The following is a 7,838-nucleotide window of genomic DNA, read 5'->3' on the forward strand; positions in this document are numbered from 1 at the left end:
CTTCACAGATTTAATGTCTTCTTTTCTCTTCAGTTGATTTAATCTAAGGCTGTGGCTGAAGTCAGTTTCAGTTCTTGTGTTTATGCTCATCTCTTTTTCTGTTATCTCCTTTCCTTCAGTGATTCTGCTTGTTAACAGGCTTATTAAGGCTGAGATGACTCCATATTTAATATACACACATTTTGTGTCTCAGATAAGGTCCAGTTCTGGTTTATTTCTTTGCTCTTGGCTGATATGTGGCATTGCTATGGCCTGCTTGTGGCCCAGATCTGGCAAACAGGAGCGAGCCACCCAAGGGCCGTCATTCCACGCTGCATGTGGGCCAGATCATCATTCCACATGTGCCAGATGTGGGCCGGATCTGGGACGTCACAATGTTGCTATGTGGGCCTCTGGGTCTCTGACAAGAGAGATGCCAGGGTTGTGGCAGCCATCTGGTATCGCAGGGTGCGAGATATAACACCACGGGGGCTTAATACCCTAGCGAAATATAACAATTTTGGTCATTATTTGAGTTAACAAATTTATCAACCATTTATTAAAATTTCATACTATGGTTGCACGAGCCATTTCCGAGAGCTCAGTCTTTTTCAGTCAAGTTCAAGGGAGTGCTAAATATGACCGTGGCTGATGACAATAATGGCCTGACAAAATCCAAAGTTTAATTATATTTCACTGTACCAACCTGGTTTTATTAAAGCAATAATCCCCAAGAAGCCGTGGTTTACAGTGAATTTATAACAGCTTGGTAGGCACAATGTGGAGGGGAGTTAAAACTTGTTAAAACTCTTGAACTCTACACAGGAGACAGTATAATCAGTTTATTGCACTTTCTGTCCATTGGCACAGTCTTTATTGGCCATGTCCCTTTAATCAGGGATGCAAACATCGCGCTTTTCGGCGCCTCTCGGTTTTTTCACGTCAGTTTGGGTGACTTGGGTCAGAGAGGGTCTGATTATAATTTCACAAAGTCATCTGAAGCCATTCCATAGCTTAATGTGAGGTACAGAAGTCTATTTACATTATTAAATTAAAGTTTACGGAAACTCATTTTTCCTCCTCTGCGGCTGTCAATCATTCTCCATTCAGTATTCAAACAGCGCGCACGCCTCGTCCGGTTACAGCAGGATGCACAGTAAAACTCTCCAATATGATATATTCACATTATAATGCTTGATCTGTAGATAAAGGGCTTTGGATTTGCATAAAATGACTTTATTTTGTGTATTTGTATTTTACGTTTGTTGCTGTTTTTAAACGACTCACTACCGTGTGCCTGTTAGATCACACACATCAAGGACTATGAATCGGCATCAAACGCACAATAACTGGAATTTAAAGGGGTCATGAACTGGCTTTTTTAATTTTTTTATATTGTTGTCTGAGGTCAACTTATGACGTTCGCTTGGTTTTTACATTCAAAAACATCAAAATTAATAAGTAATAGGCTATTTTCTACCCTGGTTTTGAGCCTAGCTCCTGAAACGCTCGGTTTTTATGGCCGTGCCGCATTTGAAGACTTGGAAGTAAACGGCCACTGCTATGATTGGATAACAGTTTTGCATATTATAATGAGTTTCATGTAAAGCGTGAATCGGTGGGCGAGGCTAAACAGGCAGTGTTGAAGTAGGCGTTGATCTTCTTCTGCGGAGGCGGTGTTTGATACCCTTTGACGTCATAGATCCCCGCTTTGAAAAACCTGTCTTTCTCTGTGCCTGGTGTCAGTAAAAGCTTTTATTGGACTAACAAGGAAGTTTTCAGTTCTGAAACTTACAGGATATTCTTATAGTATGATGACCTCTTATCTGTCAAAAGCTCAAGGAAAATTTAATTTCTCAGTTCATCACCCCTTTAAAACTGTGAAGAAACAAATGATCAATAAACTGTTGGACAGATATACACTAGGATTTGTGCGCTCGACATTTCTTCGCTTTGTGCCATGAACTTTTAAGTTTAATACTATTATACATTTACCTGCATTATCAAATATCTTACTAGAAAACAAAACTTTTTTTTGTTATGGTCTTGTGTGCTTTAAAAAAATAATAATGTAATATATAAATGTATCTGGTAACAGATGCATTATAGCTAAAATTAGCATCAATGTACACATGACAAAACTAACTTTAAAACACCTAGGAGTCTTTGTAACAACTTCCGATTGCGAACTAAAGTTGATTCATCATAAAATGAGGCAGAACTACATTATATTTTTTACAGCTTTTTATATTAGGTAATATACAAATACAATAATGCTGTACCTTCAGCATTTCTCATATAACCTAAACATCTTTTATTCTTTTAAAATAAAATACCCCAAATCGCATGAAAAACACTTAAAAATTAAAGCTGCAAGCAGCATTTATCGGGGTTCAAGCATTTAAGGTCTTTAAGGCCTTTAAGCACAAAAGCATCAAAAGTTATTAAATTTTAAAAGATTTTTAAGTTATTAAATATTAAATTTTCTCTTTTTAAGTTATTAAAAAGAAAGAGAGAGGCGCGGGCGCGATCGAACGGTGGAAACATAAAAACATACTCCATTTTGTTCATACAGGACATGATTACAACTGCAAAGTGTTTAGCCTACTTATATTTGTGTAAAACACAACATTGTGTCTGGCTATTTACAGATACGTTAATGAAGCTAAGTGACATGATGTACAACGCAGCTAGAAGCTAGGCTAACGTTAGCCTAACGTTACGTTAGAGATTTTAAAGATAACGTTCAAATATGTTGTTGACTTACCTTAGAACAGATGTAGACATCCTTGTTTACCGGTAATTGCGTTTAGTTGGTGTTGTGGTCTAACGTTACGTTACCTCATAACTTAATCCAGAGCAGACACTTATCTTGGTGTTGAAATGTGGCTTGGGAAAGGGTAAAAAATACACACGTCGCCCAGCCTCTCAGGATACTTAGTGTCGGAGTTGCATGTACCCCATTTTACCATTTTAAACTTAAAATGACAAGAAAAAACATATAAAAACGAATGAAAACTGACTAACTGCAATGCATTTCAATGGACGTGGAAGCACAGAATGTCCGAGTGTATGGGTTAGCTATGCGCACTGTGATTGGCTCATCGCGTTTGGGGGCGTGGCTTAGCCATAGGTCAATTGAGGCCTACCATCTGGCCAGGTTTCAAGTCTCTAGGCCTTACGGTTTGGCCTGCACGATGCGTTTTACGAATCCTTACAATTACAATAGGGTTTCAGCATTTCATGCTTGAACCCCTAATAAGAATGGAAGCTTTTTGCCATTTATAGCGCCACCTTTGGTCCGATCTGCATGAAACTCTGCATGCTTCTTCACTATGTTATGACACATATGCTCATCAATTTTGGTGAAGTTCTGAGTTTTCATTTGGGATTTATAGGCTTTTTAGTGTATTTTGCCACGCCCCTTTTCTAAATGACCCTGTTACTATGGAAGCAGATTAGTCTCAAATATAATTCACGCAAAAAACAGGATTCACAAATGCGTAGACAATTACACATGCATGAAACCTAATTCACGTACACACAAAAAAAATCCATGTGCGTGAAAAAATATATATATTCACAAAAAGCAATTCACATGCGCAAAATAAAATTATATAATCATAAAATACATTTCACAAATGCAAACCACAATTCGTAGATATACAACTGTGCACAAAAACCTTTGAATGTTTAAAATGTACGAGTGTATCCTTGCATTTGAATGTGCAAATCGTCATTCACGTACGAATCGCCTTAGATATGTGTGTGTGTGTTTTTGAGACTTTCCTGGCAGCATAACACTAGTAACACAGAGCAGTCGTACTCTTTAGCCAATCAGATTTAAGCTTATTAATCGACCAATCAGTATCACGTGAGGGCGGGCCTACCTACATGTTACGTCATCAGCTTTCGACCAGTTCATGGCTGAGCAGAGGTAAGTGCAGTTAATCGTTCATTTCTGTGTTAACTGAAGTTAAAGAAGTTTGAGATCAGTTGAAGCAATAGTTTATGAACTATTAACTGATGTAAGCAAGTGTTGTTGTAATCAGATGTCCCATATCGTGTCAAAAATGAAGAAGAATGATGCTTGTTTTGTTGTATTTTAGCTGAAGGTACAGACAGCTCTCACAGCTACAATCACGCTAATGATTGCAAAACAATCATCTGTGGCCAATACCCATCGAGATTGTTCTTTAAATAGTGAATAGACCTATTTTAATGAGCAGCCAGTGTTTTTTGCCATTTGTGTATGATGTTAAATTATTATTAACACTTGTTTCCCTGCATTTTTCAGGATTACTCACCTTTGGTGTGACATCTGGATAGCAGTCACGAACATCTTAATTCATGTTGTTTCTTTATTCTCTTTTATACTTTTTTTTTTTTGTATTTATGTCTTAATTGGTAACACTTTATTAAAACGTTTCATTAGTTAACATGAACTAATAATGAACTGCACGTGAACAGCCTTTATTATTTTTTGTTAATGTTAACATTTACTAATACTTCATTAAAATCTTGTTAACATTAGTAAATGCACTGTAAACTAACAATGAACAGCTGTATTTTTAACTAACGTTAACAAAGATTAACAAACACAGCAACAAATGTATTGCTCATGGTTATTTAATACATGAACTAATGTTAACTTAAGTTATTGTACCTTATTGTAGAGTGTTACCAATATATTCAACATGCATTTCCTTATGCTGTATTGTAATGTCAAGGTTTTTAAATAAGGTTTTTTATTGTCATCTTAAGGTCTCACAGGACAATATTGTGAAGCATTAATTTTACTTTGCCTAGTAAAATAGGCAAATCTGATTTTATGCTGATAAGACAAAGGTACTTATCATAGAGAGGCAATTAAGATTATGCGACTAAGATTACTCAGTAAACTATATTCAAATACCATCACTTAATTTCCCACGTCCTCTGTCTGCACCTCTTGTACTATAGGGTTTTAGTACTTTAAATATCAGGACAAAATCTGATATGTCCTAACAGAGAGGTCTACTGATGACCGGACTGAACACAATTCATTTTTTAACTTTTCACTTGATGTATTGCACTTATATTTATATACTTATAAAGCAAAGTACACTCTGACTGGATCTCACAACTCCTGAAGAGACGTATATTTCTCTGTCCTGAATATTGTGCTTCACACAAGACTGTCAGTTCATGATCTTCATATGTAACAGGAACATTAATCATGATCAAGTCATTTTATATATTTTATTCCCAAAGGATTCGGAAACTTTCAAATTAATAAAACGTGTACATCAAATTGAACTATGTCTGAATCTTTTAATTCTTACAAGAACATTTAATAATGCATGCATAGCAAGGCTTTATTCCAAAAGCGTGTACATATAGTCCGCAGGAGACAAATTAATACAGTAACAATGCATCACTTTCAACCACTTGTTGAAACAACTGTCAAAATGGATGGCTTGCAACATGACGGTTTTCAAAGAATTACAGTAGAAATGGTAAGATCACAGTACTGGTTGTCTGCAACTTCAAACATCATCTGTCTTGGAAATCTGAAACAATAAAACTACATAATATATGCAGATCAAAACATGTCTCCTATATATGCACGTCATTACATACATTATCATCAGTTGAATGTGTGGTGGACAGGACATGAAAATCCATCAATACTAAAAATAAATGTTTATATTCACATGTGGACTAAACGGCAGTTAATAAACTATTGCTTCAACTGATCTCTAACTTCTAAACACAGAAATGAACGATTAACTGCACTTACCTCTGCTCAGCCATGAACTGGTCGAAAGCTGATGACGTAACATGCAGGTAGGCCCGCCCTCACGTGATACTGATTGGTCGATTGATAAGCTTAAATCTGATTGGCTAAAGAGTACGACTGCTCTGTGTTACGAGTGTTATGCTGCCAGGAAAGTCTCAAAAACACACACACACATATCTAAGGCAATTCGTACGTGAATGACGATTTGCACATTCAAATGCAAGGATACACTCGTACATTTTAAACATTCAAAGGTTTTTGTGCACAGTTGTATATCTACGAATTGTGTTTTGCATTTGTGAAATGTATTTTATGAGTATATAATTTTATTTTGCGCATGTGAATTGCTTTTTGTGAATATATTTTTTTTTCACGCACGTGGATTTTTTTTGTGTGTACGTGAATTAGGTTTCATGCATGTGAAATTGTCTACGCATTTGTGAATCATGTTTTTTGCGTGATTTATATTTGAGACTAATCTGCCTCCATAGTTACAGCCAACAAAATGCAAAAGTTCAACTTTTTTTTGATAATTATTGATCTAGAGAGTCCAGAGAATTGTCCTAGACTGGTCTGGTTCCGATCGAAAAACCAGGGACTAGTTTGCAAAAGTAGGTTTTGGACAAAATGCGACATAGCAGAAAATTTCCCCTGCCTAAATCGAATTTGGAGATATCTATTTTGTCCGCCTTGAGCCAGGGATCACACTGGTGTAAGGCACTTGAGTCTAGGTCAAACGGCCTAAGAGTTATGAGCGATTTTGTACTTTTGGTTGCTGTAGCGCCACCTATGGGCCAATCGGGGTCATACTCTGATAGGTTGTCCCCAAATTGAGGCCTACCATCTGGCCAGGTCTTACGTCTTTTAGGCCTTACGGTTTGGCCTGCATGATGTGTTTTACGAATCCTTACAATTACAATAGGGTTTCAGCATTTCATGCTTGAACCCCTAACAATACCTATATTGTTGTAATTGTCTATTTATTAGCTTAATGTTTCATTTGTGCAAACCTTTCTTTCTGTTAGTTGTGTACGGACTCATTGATGTGTTCTCCATGATACAACCCCGATCTTTCGGTCAGAGCCGACTCGCAGTGGGTCCGCGTAGTGGGCGTGGCCAAATTATTACGCCAAGTGAAAGTGACCAATAGAAACAGACCTTTCATGGTGGTGCTTAGATACCGCCCACTGAAGTGCAGCTTCACTTACAGTGAGGAAAATAAGTATTTGAACACCCTGCTATTTTGCAAGTTCTCCCACTTAGAAATCATGGAGGGGTCTGAAATTGTCATCGTAGGTGCATGTCCACTGTGAGAGACATAATCTAAAAAAAAAATCCAGAAATCACAATGTATGATTTTTTTAACTATTTATTTGTATGATACAGCTGCAAATAAGTATTTGAACACCTGAGAAAATCAATGTTAATATTTGGTACAGTAGCCTTTGTTTGCAATTACAGAGGTCAAACGTTTCCTGTAGTTTTTCACCAGGTTTGCACACACTGCAGGAGGGATTTTGGCCCACTCCTCTAGATCAGTCAGGTTTCTGGGCTGTCGCTGAGAAACACGGAGTTTGAGCTCCCTCCAAAGATTCTCTATTGGGTTTAGGTCTGGAGACTGGCTAGGCCACGCCAGAACCTTGATATGCTTCTTACAGAGCCACTCCTTGGTTATCCTGGCTATGTGCTTCGGGTCATTGTCATGTTGGAAGACCCAGCCTCGACCCATCTTCAATGCTCTAACTGAGGGAAGGAGGTTGTTCCCCAAAATCTCGCAATACATGGCCCCGGTCATCCTCTCCTTCATACAGTGCAGTCGCCCTGTCCCATGTGCAGAAAAACACCCCCAAAGCATGATGCTACCACCCCCATGCTTCACAGTAGGGATGGTGTTCTTGGGATGGTACTCATCATTCTTCTTCCTCCAAACACGTTTAGTGGAATTATGACCAATAAGTTCTATTTTGGTCTCATCTGACCACATGACTTTCTCCCATGACTCCTCTGGATCATCCAAATGGTCATTGGCAAACTTAAGACGGGCCTTGACATGTGCTGGTTTAAGCAGGGGAACCTT

This window comes from Abramis brama (genome assembly GCF_963993115.1).
Source record: "Abramis brama genome assembly, chromosome: 1".
In the NCBI taxonomy this organism is placed as follows: Eukaryota; Metazoa; Chordata; class Actinopteri; order Cypriniformes; family Leuciscidae; genus Abramis; species Abramis brama.